The 19,191-nt window shown below is 38.6% G+C and overlaps 1 protein-coding gene across 6 annotated transcripts in view; it reads right to left on the reverse strand.

Annotated features, from left to right (window-relative positions):
* Window positions 1-19,191, reverse strand: part of LOC133652122 (trinucleotide repeat-containing gene 6A protein-like) — a 98,970-nt gene that overhangs the window by 56,454 nt on the left and 23,325 nt on the right. For 5 of the 6 annotated variants that reach the window (XM_062050531.1, XM_062050527.1, XM_062050528.1 and 2 more), the window contains exon 3: window positions 9,264-9,365. The exons of the other annotated variant lie outside the window; for it this stretch is intronic. The gene's annotated coding sequence lies outside the window, so the exon portion shown is untranslated. The remainder of the gene's footprint in view (window positions 1-9,263; window positions 9,366-19,191) is intronic. 6 annotated transcript variants of the gene reach the window in all.

Below are 19,191 nucleotides of genomic sequence, written 5' to 3' on the forward strand. Positions count from 1 at the left end.
AGAAGAGGGACAATTAAAAAGAGCACAATAAGGACGGGGAGGGGAAAGGAAAGAAATGGAATGTAGAAAGGAGTGACAGAAAGCCCATCTTTGAGATTGATGTGAGTGGAATGCAGCTGCAGCTTCTGACATGTATGAAGGAGCAAAGAGGTCAGCCAGGACGAATCAGTGGTGTGTGAATCCAGTACAACTTGTACTCCATACATGGTGCTGGACAATCATACACCTCACTTTTATACTGCTTCAGTCGCTACTGTTTACAGTAGCAGTACAGTGGAAAAACAAGTTGTGTCCATTAAACCATATCAATTGTATTTACAATCCGCAAAGTATGTGAAAATACCACCTCACAAAATGCCACAAATTCAGTCAGCCATTATAAATTTTCCGCTCCGAACACTTTCGGTAATTTCCGTAGATTCTACGTCAGTGTAGTACACTTCTGCACTCTGACCATATTATTAGATCAGTCATACTGGAAATAATGTAAAGATATGTGCTGTTTATTATTAACTATTTTTATTGAAGAAAAGAATACATATGTTTTTACTTTCTTATGCATTATAAATGGTAAATAATTGAGTCAACAGATGGAGGGTCCTTTCATTATACTTTTTAAAAACATCCAGAAAGTGCCATCAATACTCCATTTACATGTAGGCCCGAACACAAAGAGGATGAGCGATACGTTTTAGAAGTGGAGTGATGGATGTAGCTTTATTGTGATACTATAGCATTAGCAGCATTGCTAGGTGCTAAACATACAAACTAACCATCATAAAACAAACTCTTACTGTAATATTTCCCCTCTCGCTGGGATGCCAACTGACGTCCGGGACGCTCACATAATTCTGTTTAGATGAAGATTCAATCACAATCCACATGAAGGGTTAAAAAATGTTCCTGCATGAAGCGTCGTTTGGGGTCTATTTTGTTATCTCAGGGATGTGAAAGAGAACCAGCCTGTCGGTCCACAGCCACATTTGTCTACTAGCAGGTGAGAGATGCATGGATTATAATCTACAATTTCCTTTTAGCAAGTTTGAGACCAAGCAGGACAGGGGTGTCAAACTCAAATACAGAATGGGCCAAAATTTAAAACTGAACAAAGCCACGGGCCAAGGATGAACAAATTAACCTTTTAATAGGGACCCAAACAAGTTTTGCATTGAATATTGAACAAGCAAGGCTTATATAACTTTATAGTGACATGCAAAATTGAGTTTCAAATAATAATAATAAGAAGAAGAAAATATCAATGGCACATCAAATACAATTGAAATAAAAATTGAATGCCTCTTTTCTATTTGCAGCCTTCTGAGGTAAATATCAACATTAACTTTTTCCACAGGCTAATAAATTTGAAAATAAAATAATGAATAAACCAACCATTCAGGACTTTAAACTGCTCAGTTTGCAACACACTGATCTAATCTGATGTGCCCAAGCCAGATACCTGCCATCTAGGCGGCGTGGCGTAGTGGGTAGAGCAACCGTGCCAGAAACCTGAGGGTTGCAGGTTTGCTCCCCGCATCTTACCATCTAAAAAAAAAAAAAAAATCGCTGCCGTTGTGTCCTTGGGCAGGACACTTCACCCTTTGCCCCCGGTGCCGCTCACACCGGTGAAATGAATGATGAATGATAGACGGTGGTCGGAGGGGCCGTAGGCGCAAATTGCAGCCACGCTTCCATCAGTCTACCCCAGGGCAGGTGTGGCTACGAAAGTAGCTTACCACCACCAGGTGTGAATGATTGATGGGTTCAGAAAAACATGTAAAGCGACTTTGGGTACTTAGAAAAGCGCTATATAAATCCCAGGTATTATTATTATCTTTTCTTGGATGCTAGTTCATTAATGTCAGGGCTCAGGCTTTGAGCTGAGGCAACCTTCATTATTGAACAAAGGTGTTCATCAGTCATTATATCTAGTGGTACACCCAGACCACAGTCTTGGGGGCGTGCCTTAAAGGCACTGCATTTAACGTCCTCTACGAGCTGTCGTCACGTCCGCTTTTCATCCATTATAACAACGTGCCGGCCCAGTCACAAGATATGTGCGGCTTCTGTACGCACACACACGTGAATGCAACGCATACTTGATCAACAGCGATACAGGTTACACTGAGGGTGACAGTATAAACAACTTTAACACTGTTAGAAATATACGCCACACTGTGAATCCACACCAAACAAGAATGACAAACACATTTCGGGAGAACATCCGCACAAACACAACAGAACAAATACCCAGAACCCTCTGCAGCATTAACTCTTCCGGGACACTACAAAATACACCCCCCGCTACCACCAAACCCCCCTTACACACACACACACCTTGTAGCGTCACGGAAGAGCTGCAAAGGGTTCTGGGTATTTGTTCTGTTGTGTTTATGTTGTGTTACGGTGCGGATGTTCTCCCGAAATGTGTTTGTCATTCTTGTTTGGTGTGTTCACAGTGTGGCGTATATTTGTAACAGTGTTAAAGTTGTTTATACGGTCACCCTCAGTGTAACCTGTATCACTGTTGATCAAGTATGCGTTGCATTCACTTGTGTGTGCGTGCAGAAGCCGCACATATGTGACTGGGCCAGCACTCGGACTGGATGAAAAGCGGACGTGACGATTTTCGGGAGGGGCACTGAAATTTGGGAGTCTCCCGGGAGGGTTGGCAAGTATGAGAATTAGCGGTGAATGCGGTGTTACCGCGGCACCGCCGCTGTATATTATCGGCGGGCCAGCTCTAGTGTTAATTTGATATCGCCTCAAGGGCCAAGTGAAATTACACGGCGGGCCAAATTTGGCCCGTGGGCCAGAGTTTGACACCCATGAAGCAGAATATAGCATGTCAACGATAGCAGCGTAGGCTAGCGTTAGTTCACTGCTATCAATGCGCCGCTAAAATAGTCAGTCTGCGTTAGCGCTTATAATAACAATATCACTCATATTTGGTTAATTTTCAGGTCACGACATGTAAATGGAGTATTGATGGCACTTTCTGGATGTTTTTAGAGAGTATAATGCGAGGACCCTCCATCTGTTGAATCAATAGTTGGATATGTATTTACCATTAAGAATGCACAAAAAAAGCCATGCATATGTGTTTTTTGTCTTACATAAAGATTGTGAATGATAAACAGTACATGTCTTTCCAGTTTTTGCGTATTTCCAGTATGACTGATCTAATAATATGGTCAGAGTGCAGAAGCGTTACGACAGTGACGTAGAATCTACGGAAATTACCAAAGGTATTCGGAGCGGAATATTCAAAATGGCCGACTAAATGTGTGGCATTTTAAACAGTGGTTTCACATACTTTGCGGCTACAATATGGTTTATTAGATACAATGAAACACATTTAAGCATGTCAAGTCAACTTGTTTTTTCACTCTCCTGCTACTTTAACATAGAAAACATAACTGTACTACAGGCGGGGTATTAGTGTGATTAGGGATTATCGGCCGGGCCGATATTTGGCATTTTGATGTATCTCGGTCTCTTATTTTTTTTTACAACTACAACAGAAATACATCAGCATTGGGCAGCACAATATACTTGATACCGGTATATTTTAGAGCGCTGTATATATTTGAGACACTCTTTTGATGTGCCTTTGTTACGGCGGTTTGCTCTTCTCTGCGCCTGACAGGCAAAGCACAGGGGCATCCTTTTTGGCTCACCCCCGCCCCTTGCATGTTTAGAGAGGCTTCTCTGACGACGTACTATGAAGCCGACGCACTATGATGCACATTCAACTGGTCTTGAAAAATATGGCTGCGTGGTGCCGACGTCACGACTCCCTAGTGATGCAATATATAAAACCCCATAAATAACCATTCAAAAAGTGCCAACAATACTCCATTTACCTTTGGTGACTTGAATATTAACAAGTATTAGTAATATTGTTATTTTAAGCGCTAACACAAACAAACTGTAGCAACGCTGTGATCACAAACTTGTGTGCCAATGTTTACATCATCGAGCCATGAGATGTTTCCTCGTTTCCTTGCTCGTTTAAGTTTATTTTAGATCATAAATTATGCCTCTCACCTGGATAGTAGAAGGATAAGGACATATTTCGACAAGTTGGTACACTTTGACAGCCAATTTAGACACAGGAATGGTGAGAACGAGACGAAAAGGCGCTTGGGTCCACGCCCCTTTTCTTCTTGAGTATTACCGTATTTTTCGGATTATAAATCGCTCCGGAGTATATGTTGCACCGGCCGAAAATGCATAATAAAGAAAAAAAACAAAACATACCGTATTTCCTTGAATAGCCGCAGGGGCGCTAATTAATTTAAAACCTCTTCTCACTCCTGCGGTTACCAAAACCATGCGGAATGAGCAAGCATGCTCTAATTATTTTAAAACCTCTTCTCACTCCGGCGCATACCTTATCATGAAAAGCACATTTAATAAAAAAAAACGTTATGATCTTACCTTTACTTGTAAATGGGTCCATGTGCAGCTGCTTCTGATCAAAGGCAGTCTTTCTCATCTTTCTTCAATTTTAAAAGTCTCTGGAGATATTCCTTTAATTATTACCTCCTGCTTCGATTGAAAGTCCAGTTTAGAAAACTGTTTTATTTTAGATATGTAATCCTCCATGGTAAAAGTGCAAGCAAACAATTGCTGCATGCTTGTTGTCTTCTTCTGCAGTACCTGTCTCCTGCAGTACTGGTAGTCGCAAGAAGGATCACTAGCGCCCTCTACCACCAGGAGGCGGGAGTCATTTAATGACTCATATTTGACCCGGCGGAAGTGCCAAGCATGCGCTAATTATTTTGCGAAACGAGTTTGACCCGGCTGTAATTCTAGGCAGGCGAATACTATATTCCCGGCGCCAATTCAAGGAAATACGGTATATACTGTAGTATATACTGTACTGTACTGGAGTATAAGTCGCATTTTGGGGGGACATTTATTTGATAAAATCCAACACCAAGAATAGACATTTGAAAGGCAATTTAAAATAAATAAAGAATAGTGAACAACAGGCTGAATAAGTGTACGTTATATGACGCATAAATAACCAACTGAGATCGTGCCTGGTATGCTAACGTAACATATTATGGTAAGAGTCATTCAAATAACTATAACATATAGAACATGCTATACGTTTACCAAACAATCTGTCACTCCTGATCGCTAAATCCGATGAAATCTTCTTCCTCGTTGTCGCTCCTGGTATGCGCTGCTTCCTTTCTTTCTCCTGCTCGATCGCCGTTTTCTGCTGCATATATCACTACGTCCAGCTTGTAATCTGCAGTATATGATTTCCTTTTCGGTGCCATTTTTGTTCTGCCCTTCTCAGTTTTTATAAGTTACCGCCAATGTTAAAATGGTCCATTTTAATAGCTGCGGACATAGCAGCAGTTTGCATCCCATGACCCACAATGCACTTCTGCCATGAGGCACAATGCACTTCTGCCATGACCCGCCCCCGCTGAATTCTTATTGGTTGACGTGTGTGTGTCGATTGCTGACATTTGCTTCGTCTCTTTTGCGAGTGAGATAAATAATATTATTCGATATTTTACGGTAACGTGTTAATAATTTCACACATAAGTCACTCCGGAGTATATGTCGCACCCCCGGCCAAACTATGAAAAAAACTGACTTATAATCCAAAAAATACGGTATGAGTCATTTTCATCTAAAACGGCGAACATCCTAGCAGTTGGCGTCCTAATGACAGCAGACATTGTACAGTAAGTGATGTTTATTATGTTTGTTGGCTGTCATGAAGTCGGCAGAGAGTAATAATCAGTTGTGTTGTGGGAAACAAGTGAACATTGTGATGCGTTTTTTAAATTAATGCTTAAAATGATCAAAATATGTAAATGATAAATGTTATTGTGAATGTTACTACATTACATACATTATAGGCCGGAAGTTTGGACACACCTTCTCATTCAATGCGTTTTCTTTATTTTCATGACTATTTCATTGTAGATTGTCACTGAAGGAATCAAAACTATGAATGAACATTTGTGGAGTTATTTACTTAACAAAAAATGCTGAAATAACTGAAAACATGTTTTATATTCTTGTTTTCTTCAAAAAGCTCTGATTACTGCTTTGCACACTCTTTGCATTCTCTCGACGAGCTTCAAGAAGGAAGTCACCTAAAAGGGTTTTCACTTCACAGGTGTCATAGTTTTGATGCCTTCAGTGACAATCTACAATGTAAATAGTCATGAAAATAAAGAAAACGCATTGAAATGAGAAGGCGTGTGCAAACTTTTGGCCTGTACAGTATATACTTACAATGTGTATATAAAACCTTAATGGAGGTGTTTGGATGTTTTAAAAGCTTTAAAGGAAGACTTTTGATTGAATTTAATAGTTGGAATGCATTAAAAAAATACATTTCAAAATGATTGTGATGGATAGGCAAAATTCCAAAAATAAAGTCCAGTTTCCCTTTAACTTGGCCATAGTCATCTCACCTAGCAAGTGTGCAAACGCCTTATTAACCATTAAAACGGCGTCTTCTTTCTGCACTTACTATCTCACTTGCAGGAGTTGAAAGATTGACTGCCAAGTGTGTGTGTGTTTGGAGGAAGATAACACGTCTAAGGCTGCCACTCTCAGGGGGGAGGTGTTTCCAGGCTTGAAGTAGCGCACATAAAAATGGCAATGTGCAAATGGCACAACACCAAGATGCTGATTTTATCCCTGTCTGACCTCACACACCACATTCAGAAACCAATCAAAAGACATTTTCAACGCATTCGCTGAAGATGTTGAAGTCACCACTGAAATGTCACCAGCAGTGGGGCCAAGGTCAAAGAGAGAGGACTGAACACACACAAAGTTGTAAGAGTAGCAGGCCATAGACAGCAGTTGTGGAAACTAACAGCAGTTGGAAGGGAAAACAGCACGACTACACAACAGAGGCAAAGTGCACCTTCACTGCTACTACAGATAGAAACCTAACTATGCAAATGTTGGAAACATTCTTCCATGGGCAGGCCATGTCAAAACTGTCGCCGCCATTATGACGGGCAGTGCTGTTTTTAAATGACCGTAAGTCTTGAACTATACAAAGTATTTCAATGGTTGAAATGTGCGCTTTTAAAAGGGTGTTATATGGTAATCTACATCACAGCAGCTCAGACGAGGAACAAAGCAGAGTGGGCGGGGTTTGTTTTCAGAGCAGCCTGCCCGAAACGGGTGTGTCAGAAACAGATGCAGAAAATTATTTTTTACGTGATAATGTATCATATTGTTGGTGTTTATTACCCTCTGCATTAATATTTTGCTGTTTTTCACATTTTTGTTGTGTTTTGCTTGATTGTAAAAGATACACAACTATCGAGGAGCTGGTCTGAGAAGTAAAGAGGAGCGACGTTCATATGTTGTCAATATTCAGTGTTTTATTGTTCATAGTTAATATTGTAAATCCCCCTTTCTTTATTTTCATGTACATTTTGGGTGTCCCATTCAGTAAAAAACTGTAAAATTCCATTCCGTTTTCTTGAGGTGGTAATGTTTTTAGAATTCCATCGGACGTGACTTTTGGTATTAGTGTTCCTGAAAAAAAGGAACCCCAACATACATACTGTACAGCGGATTTTTACAGTATATATAATTCATACACACATACACCATGGCCCCCCCGGACACTTTTTTCTCTCAATGTGAAGTGTGTACTTTTGCATACAAAGTGAAATAAAACAATACAAATAAAATATACTCTGGAAGCAAACTGTTGCACTTGAATAAAAATCACAATCAAAAGCAATAAAATAAGTTACGTCTCTGTTGGGGAGAGGGTGGGGGACCTTCAAATATACAGTACAGGCCAAAAGTTTGCGTTTTCTTTATTTTCATGACTATTTACATTGTAGATTATCACTGAAGGCATCAAAACTATGAATGAACACATGTGGAGTTATGTACTTAACAAAAAAGGTGAAATAACTGAAAACATGTTTTATATTGTAGTTTCTTCAAAATAGCCACCTTTTGCGCTGATTACTGTTTTGCACATTCTTGGCATTCTCTCAATGAGCTTCAAGAGGTAGTCTCCTGAAATGGTTTTCACTTCACAGGTGTCATAGTTTTGATGCCTTCAGTGACAATCTACAATGTAAATAGTCATGAAAATAGTCACTACAATGTAAATAGTCATGAAAATAAAGAAAACGCATTGAAATGAGAAGGCGTGTCGAAACTTTTGGAATGTACTGTACACAACCAAATCAATGAACAAAATAAAGTTATCGTGACCAAAATGATTGTTGAATGTGCTCAAAAAGTACTTATACACACAAAATCCTTTAACCAAGTTTTTTGTAACTAAAATGAACAGACAATATACTTTCTGGGCAGAGGAAACAAATATTGTCCTGGCTTCATAAGAGCCATATTGTTTTTATGTTTAAATATGTTTATCTTGTATTTAAAATTGTGAAAGTTGATCAGTTGTTTCACTTCTGGTTTATGTGATGTCATGTGAGTTCACTTCCTGTTGAACGGAATCTTTGTCGTGTGTTTTGTGCAAAAACAGCACATCTTTTCTTTGTTGAGAATACTTTATCTCGCTTGTTTAAACATCAATGTGTTTGAACATGTTTAGATCGGGGAATGGCGTTTCGGAAGACATTGTCTGTTGTTTCCGTGTTAGCATTTAAGATAGCGCCAGTCCGTCCGCATCAATGTACAGTTATGAATGACAGTTTTTCGACCATTTTATTTAATACGGTAATACTAACCGTCTGGAGTTTTACAGCTGTTATCAATAATACTGTTTATTTGTAGTAAAAACGCCTGCAGCCGCAGAAATCAATGACAAGTGTGAATGTTCTTGAAGCATGCACATGGCGAATTATCAAAGCAGGACAAGTTACAGACCATATTTTCATTTATCGTCGGTTAATTGACTTATGGGCCTATCCGACGGGTTTTTATATTGAAATAATGATGCTTTTGTTTTCCCTCATCAAATAAAAATGGGACCCATTACCTCCCTGCTTGGCACTCAGCATCAAGGGTTGGAATTGGGGGTTAAATCACCAAAAATGATTCCCGGGCGCGGCTACGCTGCTGCCCACTGCTCCCCTCACCTCCCAGGGGGTGATCAAGGGGATGGGTCAAATGCAGAGGACAAATTTCACCACACCTAGTGTGTGTGTGACAATCATTGGTACTTTAACTTTAACTTTAAAACTTCAGTTTAGTGATTTCAAACAAAGTAAAATGATGTTAGTCAACTGACATACAGCAGAAAATCAAATGTTTAAAATGATCTTTACCTTTTGCCGAGTCCTGTATATTATTATTCTCCTCCTTCCTTGTCACACTTTCTGTTTCTCACTCTCTTCCATCCACAGTCTGTCCATCTGTGGGTGGATTCCCTGTGGAGAACAACCAAAATAAAAGGCTTAATTGTAACTTCCGCCTCTGCCATTTGACTTGAGGATCTCAGAACATGTTACAGAAGTAAATCAGTGACTCCTGATTGATAACAGAGCGCGTGTCCTTTAAGTTTGATATGACAAAAACAAACTAGTACACTAAAAACGTCCCCTAAATGAAATTATTTACATGCTTAATAGCTACTATAATAAGTGTGATAAATGAATTATTGCACCTGCTTTCAGATTAGGGGTGTAACGTTAAACAGTTATTGATAACAGTGGTAAAACTCCTGTTAGTATTACCTTTTTAAATTAAAATGATGTGTTATTGATAACTGCATTTGGATAAACTCATTGAATTACCGGCGCCAGCTGGCTCACTTAAATGCTAACATGAAAACAAGAGACATTAACATGTTTCCCTATTAAGAAATAGCATACTCCAATCTAAAGTTAGATAAACACATTACTGCCCGAGCAACTCAATTGTGTACGTTGAGCATAAAAGCTGTGCTTTCTTAGAGAGATCATTTTATACGCCGAGGGATACGAGACAGGTGTTTTTACGGTGCGTTTAAGGACCGCTTAACAGGACGCCACAACAACCACAGGAAATAATAATTATATATCTTATTTGCTACGCACTTTTCATTCTAATAAAAAGTGTTACAGTCCAAACCAATATTCAAAACAATAAATGCTTAGCCATTAAAACAGATAAAATACTAGCATAAGCATAGGAAACACAAAACACGCAAAATAGTGGCTTTTCTAACAGTCTGTGTATTTCAGTTATTTAAAAAAAATAACTTTGTCTACGAGTTTAGTGTGTCAGAACTTTTTAAGTACATTCAACAATACTGCGATAATGATAATAAACGTGATAATTCTGGGAGCGATAACCGTGATATACAATTTTAACAAGTTACATTCCTATTTCAGATGTGTACAAAACACTGGAGCTGCAGCTATGGATTATTTTAACAATCAAGTAATCAGGTAATCGGTAAAACACCTTTTATAGTCTCAATGCGTGTTTTAGGGAAAATAGTTAAATAAAAAAATGTTCTGCTAGCCATAACCTTTATTCTTGTTTTTCGTCTAATAAATGCACATAATCAACATTATGATATAATACATGATATAATTATAATAACATACATGATATAATCAACAAACTTAAACAGAAAATAACCGCTGTTTGTCACCACACAGATTACAGCACACACACACCATCGCTCTCATGTATGCTCTATTTCAGTGACTATATTTGTATGTTTGAAGTTCTGGGCGGTTTACGGTTTTTATTAGTTACACTCAAACAGTTAATCTAAATAATATGTCTAATCAAATTTATCGATTTAGTGGATTAATTGTTGTAGCCCTACATAATGTGTTGTGATGTTAGAGTAGTTTGTAGCCACGGAATGAAAATATTTGGTGTTGTACAAGTGTTGTGCTCTCAAAAGAACATTTTCCCAACTTGCTCTTAGTCAACAAGACCTTTCCTTTTGGTTAGCACTCATCTTGCAGAAGGCCGCTGCAGATGCTAATCTAATCCATTAACGGGATTACAACAGCACTAGCCCCGGTGACCAAAACAGACAGAGTTCTTATTAAATGCAAGGATGTATGACAACACACAAGCAGAGACAGCGCTCTACTGTTTGCAACTATTCAAACATCATCATAATAGCTGGCTCATCAAGTCTGACGGAAGCATTCATGTCATCCTTTGTGGCTTTCCCTTGATCATTCTGCTTGCAAACATGCAATTAATGGCGCCATTTTGGACTGTTGGAACAACAGTGGTGACTCTAGAAGAGATCACAAACAGAAGCAAAGTGCTTCAGGTCGTGGTCACCTCAAATATCCTGTGACCTGTGGACTCGCTCTCTTTGTTTTGTATGCAAAGCCTGTGGTTGGTGAGGTGAGACCGTCCACTCGCAGGGATTAATGGACACCCTTACCCAAACAAGCAGGCAGGATTCATGCAATGGCAGACGGATGACCTAATTTTTATGGGAGACAATTGTCAATGTCCACGAAGTAACACGCCAAGGGTGGGCGATAAAACCATATTAATATATATCGCCACAGACACGTCATCGATATCAATAAAAAATGCGCTGGATAAAACGTTTGATCATTGTTTTCTTCTTCGTAGGAAAAAAGCACAAGTAAGGTAGCAAAGGCACTCGCTCTCTGGTAACCGAGCAACGCAGGAAGTGATCACTGATAACAGTCAAACAGGTGACAATATCAACTATCGAGTTTGCTTGATTCTATGCATGGAGTGAGAAGAGAAAGTCAAAATGAAGAAATTGTGGATAAAAGAGGAAAAGTCACCTGGACAGTTTTTGGATCTTTTCAAAGGGACCGTAGTCAGACCAATGTGGTCTGTAAATGATGCAAGGCAAGAGCGCTAATACCACACCACCTTAGCCGCGCTGACCCTTTAGAGCAGTGGTCCCCAACCACCGGGCCACGGCCCGGTACCGGTCCGCGGACCGATTGGTACCGGGCCGCGCAAGAAATAAATTTTTTTTTTTTTTTTTAGTTAAATAAACATAAAAAACACAATATATACATTATATATCAATATAGATCAATACAGTCTGCAGGGATACAGTCCGTAAGCACACATGATTGTATTTCTTTATGAAAAAAAAAATTATAATAAAAATAAAAAATCCCCCCCCCCCCTGCCACTAAACCTGCAGAAAATAGTTCTCAGCTTTCTCTATGTTTACATTTTCACATTTTGCACTATTTTCTTACTATTTTCGTTTCTTACATATTCCTTATTTTTAAGAGATTATTGTTAAGTGTTCAATGTGATTTTACTATTTTGTTGACTTTGTTTGAGTGTTTTCCATGCTTGTGTTGACATTTCCTTTCTGCCTTGATAGCTGAGAGATTATAATCAGAGGACGGTTATATTCGAAAATAAAATATATTGATCTACTGCTCCTTATTTTCAATAGGTCATAAAAATGTCAATAATTATTTATATTGTCATAATATTTAAATAATTACTGCATAACAAAAAAAACATTTCCATAGTTAACAGGGCAAATTAATGTTACACAGACGGAACATCCTGGTACTAAAACTGCAGAAAATAGTTCTCAGGTTTCTCTGTGTTTACATTTTCCCACTTTGCACTATTTTCTTACACTTTATGAATCATTTCTTACATATTCCTTATTTTTAAGAGCTTATTGTTAAGTGTTCAATGTGATTTGACATTGCTTGAGTGTTTTCCATGCTTGTGTTGACATTTCCTTTCTGCCTTGACAGCTGAGGGCATTGTGTAAATAAAATATAATAAAATGTTAACATTTATGTTTCTCTTGCTCCTTATTTTCTACAAGTCATAAAAAATATCAATAATTGTCGATATCTACTGATACAAAACATTCATACGCAGCCCTGCTCTAGAATTGATCCGTCCCAGTGTTTCCCATACATTCATTTATTAATAGATTTGGCACTTTGTGTTCATCCTCACTCATAAATATAACGCACCTGGGGCCGTACTTATCAAGCTTCTTAGAGTGCCATTTTACATTTAAGTCCTGAGAATTTGCGAAATTTAGTCCTACTCTCAAACTTAAGAATAAAAGCTTTTTATCAACGTTCTTAAGTCTAAGAATCTCTCCTACTCTCCACGATATTTAAGAGGCCTTCAGAGGTGTCTTAAGTGGTTAGGAGTTGCCAGCAGGGGATGGCACTGAGGCGAGAGAGACGTGCGCAGACATTCAGGGAGCGGAACGATGTTCTGGATTTGTTTGATGACGAGCAGCTGATCAAACGGTATCGTTTAGACGGAGCGGGTATTATTTTTGTCACAGATTTAATACTTTTCGATTCCATGTTGATTTCTGCATGTGGCTGCAGTAGGCTAGTATATATAGAGCCACCCACACCAGTTTCAAATTAGTTGCCTAATTAATGAATTGGAAAGAAAATGTTATGACAGTAGCGTATGTGTGTGGCCGTGAGGTGAGTGACGTCAGTGAGTGTGTGGGCGACAGAAGAGAGGGAGCGGTAGCGTGAGTGCCGGCGGGGACTAGTTTTTTTTGTATTATTTTGTTGTTTATTGTCAAAATATACACTCCCATTGTCCACTTAAATATTTCCAAGATATTTCTTTATTCTTAGACAACGGATTCCCTTTCGTGATTGGTCATTTCTATGGACACAGAAATGACGTCACCTAAAATTCCATTTACGGCACATAGTAATGTCGTAATTCAGCTGTGAGTGTGACACTTAAGATTCAGTCCTACACTTCGCTGAAAGTGTGAGTAAGACGCTTGATAACTAACTTTTAAGTGCAGCTTTCAGCGAATAATTTATTTACTCTTAAGTCAACTCTTAGCAGACTTCTTAGGAGTAATTCTGAGAAGCTTGATAAGTACGGCCCCTGGTCTGCCAGAGAATAACACAAAGCAGGTTTAGCAACTTTTGTAGATTTATCATTTTATGAGTGATGGGAGCCCTCCATTAAAGAAGAAACTAGCGCCAAGTGTGTGGAAGCACGTCTTACTCTTCTACGGCTATACCTTTATTGTTGACAAAACATTTCAGTAGTATTTTATTGCAAGTTACTGCACGATTCCTAACCCTCATATTTATTTATAGCAACACTAAGTAACTTTTCAACCTTCATAAAGTATTTCCATGAGTTTTGGGATGATACATGGACTTACAACTAGTTGAATGACACCCCTGTCATGACCTGAGGAGGTTTTTACTGGTACTTAAAGACTTTGAGGAGGGGGGCAGGAACCCTGCCACACAAAAAACTACAAATGTTCTGACTTGATTTACGGCATACATCACACCCCCTTCCCCATTCGTTAAAAAAATGGAAGTCGATGCAAACACCTACTTGCCACCAGAAAGCTAAAAAAAGAAAAAGGCCTTCGTGCAATTACTGCTATCATGGCCGAAACTACAAAACAACCAGAGAAACGAAAAGTTTAGTCTGAGGAAACAAAAAGAAAAATGGAGGCTAACCGGATAAAAGCACAGTCAAGGATCAACATTGCCCCGGCTATCACTCACTGGCGTGATGCGGCCTTGGCTCTGTTCCTGCTAAACTAGTAAGTGATTTTCTATGCTCAAATCAAAATTGTAATGCTAATGTTAGCTATCGGAAATTTGCACGATAGCAATAAATTGCCACCAGCTTGATAGTTCACAGTTCCACACTACTTTCTTCGAAAAAACCTGCATCCGCCCCGATACATTCTTGGTAGTAGCGCCATGTTTGTAGGGCCATCCAAGATCGTTTCTTGATAGTGTCTGCTATTTAACATCAGCATAGCCATTAGAGACAGAATATTTGTGACAATATTAGCCGACATCATGTCAGCTAGTCCTCATGGGAAATGTGGTCTTTTTCTGGCAAAACACTACCGCTTCGGTCCACTGGCGCCACCAAAATTAACCAAAACTGAAAGTTCTTAAGTCCGAACTTCTTCACATTTGATATGCGTTTCTTTCAGAGGCCCTTTATTAAAATAAAAATGTAAATGCTGCTCCAACCCCTCCCCGTGGTTCCCACACCTCCCACAGCTCCTTGCAAGCTTCAAGTGCTTCAGCAGATGGTTCTAGGTTCAACAACAACAACAGCGGAGCATGGTGGGGCCTCCTGGAGAGAACACACATACACACCGCAGACAGCATCTGTTTATGAATGGGCTGACAATTGCCCATCCCCCGACAGCTACAGCTGACAGAGGAAAGGAGTCACCAATAGTTGTAAAAAAAAAAAAAAATAGGCAAAGGAATCAAGAATAAGGCAATCAGGGCAGTGACACTGCTCATTTACTGGCTTGAATGCTAAAATGAGAACAAGAGCCATTAACACCTTTCCCCCGTTAAAACGCAACATTCCCCCAATCTAAACTTGCATAAACACATTACTGTCTGAGCGACTGAAATAGGAAATTGTGCACATTTAACGTACAAACGGTGCTTTCTTAGACAGAGGGATGGATCGATACTGGAAGCGATATGACAACAGTACATTTGTGTGATGCAACCAACACAAGTTTTATTTAACCATTGAAAAACACAAACTTTTACAAATTAAAACGGTAGAAGATAAACATATTTAAACACTCAAAAATATGTCTCTAACACAGCCAGAACAATATAATTATAAAATCATTAATTGGTATTATTTATTAATAATTAAAATGGCCCTGCGATGAGGTGGCCACTTGTCCAGGGTGTACCCCGCCTTCCGCCTGAGTGCAGCTGGGATAGGCTCCAGCATCCCCGAGACCCCGAAAAGGACAAACAGTAGAAAATGGATGGATGGATATTATTAATAATAATTATATATTCTTCTGCCAAGAAAGTTTATTGGGTATTTATTGTATTTAATTTATTAAATAAAACTTTGTTATAAGTGTGTGTATGAGTAGTTGGAGCACATTTAACAATACCGTGATAATATTGGTGACAATAACCGTAATATAAAATCCCTAAACGATAAACATTAATAATGATAACCACGGTAAAACTCTTGATGGTTGGTGTTACCGTTTTAAATAGAAATAATGGGAAAATCATGATTGATAACTGCACTTTGATAAACTCTTGGACTGACTAGCGCTAGCTTAAATGCTAACATGAAAACAAGAGATATTAACGTCTTTCCTCATTAGGAAAGGACATACCCCAATCTAGACTAGTATATAAACACGTTACCGTTGAAGAGCTAAGATATTCAATTCTGTACATTGAACCTACACACTGTGTTCTCTTCATCAATATATACTTGGAGGTGTTTTTATGGTGCGTTCAAGGACCGCTCAACAGATTAAGACGCCAGAACAGTCTTATCTGTGAACACAAAACATGCAAAATAGTGAGCTTTCTAACAGTGGGTCTATTTATTTAAAAAACAAGTAAAATGTTTCAGGATGCTTGTGTATACTGTAAGTACATTTTGAGCCCATTGAACAATATTGCGACAATAACTATAGCCGTGATATTACATTTTCATATGGTTAGATCCCTACAAAGTATATGGAGGAGGCAATATACTGTACATTTCAGACTATAAGCCGCTACCTTTTTCCTACGGTTTCAATCCTGCAGCTCATAAAACGGTGAAGCTAATTTATGGATTTTTCTACGCTAACGTTGATAATGTTTTGGGTTTAATCGTTTTCATTCAACCCAAGCAGAGACACTGAAATTATGTGTTATTGTTGGTGCTGTGGCGCCATTTTTTGGGCGAGTTCGCTCGCTGCAGGTGTTCCGGGTTGAACATGTACTTCCTGTTTTAATGCCTTAAACCGGAAGTAAAACCATCCATAGCGTTTCTGCTCAAAATGATTCTTCATCCATCACTCCAGGCAACGCTCATAAGTTTTACAATATAACTAAAACAATTCTTACTTACTAAAGTGTCTCGTGTGTGATGTCTGCAGGAGTGTTTTCATGCATATTTGTACGCGCTATCGTAATGTAATCAAGCTAGCTTCGTTAGCATTGGCTAATATGCTAACACGTTTACGAGTGTCTGTGTTAGTATTAATAACTTACAACGGCATTCTTTTTATATTGTTTCAGTTTTGCAAATGCCTCAGTAAATTCACCAAGACATCACAGTGAAGTTATTAAGTCTGTATAGTTGATCGGAGAGCTAGCTTCCGCAGCTATTGGGTCCATGACGATGACTTGTGTTTTGTTTGATCAGCCGTTTTACTGCCGTGTTACAGACACCTTTTGGAAACAATTAAGGTATGTAAATAAACATTTACAAAAAATGTCTGTGTAAATAACTCATTTCACAAGGTATATCTGCGGCTTATAGTCCGGTGCGGCTAATATATGGGAAAAAAAATGTTTTTTCTTCTATGTACCATAGTCCGGAAAATACGGCAGTTACAATGTTTGAGCTCCCTTATTATTACTTATTATGTATTGTGTATATTTTTCAGACATGGTAACAGATATTCCTTTATCTGTAATCTATTAATCTTTGTCCATCCAAAGTGTTGCATGTAAAATAAATTCCGAGGGGGCTTCACAACTATAAAGACAATTTGAAAAAGCTCTAGTCTATCAACAATGCGTCCATTTAAAACCCGACCGAGAGAAACCCTCAGCCTGCACACACCCGTCATCGGACTGATGAACGAGATTTGCGTTCCAAAAATATCTGCTAAATATGGTCTTTGTTCTGCTGAAATGCATGAAAGTCTGCACAGTTTATCACACTATTCAGCACATACTGTGCTTCCTATTGTGGGAGACATGATGGGCCCCGAAGAAAGAACATTGTAGTGAAAGGTCAAAAGCAAAGTAGTGTAGATTATTGAGAGTATCAATCAATCTTAAAATAACTATTAGCCTCTTTCAAATTCATGCATTACAAAAGCATAAAGGCATACAAATCAGGGTTGGACGATACAAATGATGTCAATTTGGCCTATGATAGGGCTTTTAATACTATCTTGATATCGTGATATCCAATGTTGATGACACGGTCTAATATACAACAATTCTTCTCAACAAAAGAGGAGAAATATAATCTTAGAATTTTTTTTAATTTAAAACATTTGTACGCACGTACAACACTTAAGACCTTCAGTATATCAGTATGTGGAATTAAATTATGGAATGGATTAAGCAAAGAAATCAAACAATGTAGTAATATGATCCACTTCAAGAAACTCTTTATTAAACTTAAAGTGTTTACAAAGTACAAAGAAGAACCATGATGCACATTTTGTATTTATTTAATCCATCCATTATTTTTCAAGATAATCTTACTCATCTCACCATATTAAATATAACTTACTTTACCAATTATTATTTATTTATTTTTATTGTTATTACCTATTGAGTATATTGTGAATAAATTGAGAACAGGAAGTGAACAACTGTTTTAGCAATTGCTATGTAAAAGAAAGGGGGTAGGATTAAATAAGGTCTGCTTTTTCCTACTCCTTTCCGAACATGTTGAATAGAGAAACTGGAAATTGGGATGTATCATGTTGTATGCATGCATGTTCCACATAAACTCAAACTCAACTAATCCTCGCCTCCATGGCGGCACATAAACTGCAAGTATTATCACTACACACCGTAGGATACAAGAAGCCATGCTAACCGCTAATCTACAGCTCTTGTCAGCCGTTGTGGCCACATCGATACAAATATCGACAATAACGATACCAAGAATGGGCTCAGTATATAGTCGATACTAAATTGATTGGATTGATATATTTTATCATCACAGAATATTTTTTGTAGATTTGTTGTTGTTTGCAACGTCAGGAAATAAGTTATTGTACACAAACACCAAAGGACTTGTAACCCATCTTTTATTATCACCTTTAGACCAAATATATATTGTGATACTGCATATACGCCATTGAGAGACACACACACGATCATGGTCAATAAAGGTGAATTGTTCCGTGCAGGATTATACCGAGCATCGTCACTTACCTGCTGTTTACTACTGCGCTAACTTCCAACAGTTCCGCCATGTTTGATCGAGGAAATATGCTAATAGCGGATCACTGTGATCCAACTCAAATTAATCGAGATCAACGGTCATATAATCGCCCAGCCCTAGTGTCAGCTGTGTCGGGTCACTTGGCCGATCAACTGGATCTGGGATTCATGGTTTGTTAAAAGGGTTTGTTAGTGGCTGGTAGGGTTGTACGGTAGACCGGTACTAGTATAGTATCGCGGTACTAATGAATCAAAAACGGTACTAAACTCTGTTTGAAAAGTACCGGTTCGCCATTTTTTTTTTTTTTACAGGCACGACGGCGCA

The sequence above is a fragment of the Entelurus aequoreus genome, linkage group LG06, assembly GCF_033978785.1.
Source record: "Entelurus aequoreus isolate RoL-2023_Sb linkage group LG06, RoL_Eaeq_v1.1, whole genome shotgun sequence".
NCBI classification, from domain to species: Eukaryota; Metazoa; Chordata; class Actinopteri; order Syngnathiformes; family Syngnathidae; genus Entelurus; species Entelurus aequoreus.